Genomic DNA, 1,663 nt, shown 5'->3' on the forward strand with positions numbered 1-1,663 from the left:
ATATATATATATATATATATATATATATATATATAATTTCATAAGCTAAGAAGATCTAACAATACAAAATTTATATATTCAATCTACACTCACTATTCCACTTTCATTAGTCTTATTGGCCATATCTTTTGGTCAAATATAATATGCCATCATCACAAGAAGATAAAACTATAATATTACATAAATATAAGGATAAGCTAAAGAAATTTTAATAAGTTATAAGTTCACATACCTACCAGTTGGAATTTAAAATATCCAAAATGATATAATATAATCGTAATTTATATAATAAATATCTTATAGACTCAATTTTTGGAGTAACATGTATTAAATCAAATACACAAGAAATTCTACACCTATCATAGAATAATACCATAATATGATGTAATTAGAGACCTTTCCGCTCATGGCCTAATGGTAAAAAATGGTTCTAGATCCTCCTAGTATGATATCCATGAAAAGAATAACTCACTATAGTATGTAGGAATGATGTTCTGCCTCATACAAATCATGTCCTTAATTTCATAACTTATTTTTAAGACACGTTTAATTTTTTTTTATAATTATTTGACCTTTATCCAAGTTATTTGATATTCTTGTTTAACAATTTTATTATAATTTTTTTTCTTAATATTTAATATTTTAAAAAAATGCGTTTTTTTTCAGAGTGAATACTTCATTATGTCATATTTTCTTTTGTTGTGAATTTTATGTTTTTGTAAACAAACGCTAATATTGTCCTCAAATAGAATGAGAATGAAACAAAAATTTCATATCCGCAAATTATAAAAATATAAATGTGGATAAGTTTTTACTTTTCAATATGAGAATGAGATATCCAAACTAGCACCTCCCATATTATCATCCCTAAGTTATTTAGAATATCCTTATTAAGAGCATGAAACGCCTAACAAATTGAGAAGGTACAGTAATTTAAAAAAACAATATGCACAACTTTGGTCATATGCAGTGTAACTTGAAGATTTTAAGGGGTTTATTGTTTTGGTAATACCATTCGTTTTGGTTATTGTTTGTAGATTGTGCAGCCGTAAGTTATTGTTTGTAGAGTTTGCAGCCGCAAGAGGAATGATAATGAGGAGGAGGAGGAAAACCTAAATTCAGAAACTCTAAAATGGGATTTGGGTTTTGGCCCAATTTTAAAGCAGAAAAAGAAAACCTAATTAAAAAGTTAGAAAAAAAAACCCTAATACATAAAATTATAATTTTATTTTTCTAGGTAAATGGGTACCCACGGGTATGGATACTGTGATACCTGAACCTTACCCGCTACCCTCGAGTACCTTTTACCCACGAGTACTAAATACCCGTAGCGGATTTTATCCGCAGATACTCGTGGATACAAATTTTTTTGCCGTCGCTAATAGACACATTATATTAAGAATTTAAGTATAAGTATAAATTTTGTATTAGGTTGAATAAGAAAGTTAAAACAAAAAGAAGATTCATACATTTATTATATTATAATTTTTTTAATTAAAAGTGATATAATTTTGTTTACATAGAATGAGTTTAGGTCTAAGTTGTTACAATGTCTATTAAGTGAATCTTCTTTCAAAGATTCATTTGAAAAAAAGTGTAAAAAATAATATATATATATATATATATATATATATATATATATATATATATATATATATATATA

The sequence above is a fragment of the Vigna radiata genome, chromosome 8 (assembly GCF_000741045.1).
Source record: "Vigna radiata var. radiata cultivar VC1973A chromosome 8, Vradiata_ver6, whole genome shotgun sequence".
NCBI lineage: Eukaryota > Viridiplantae > Streptophyta > Magnoliopsida > Fabales > Fabaceae > Vigna > Vigna radiata.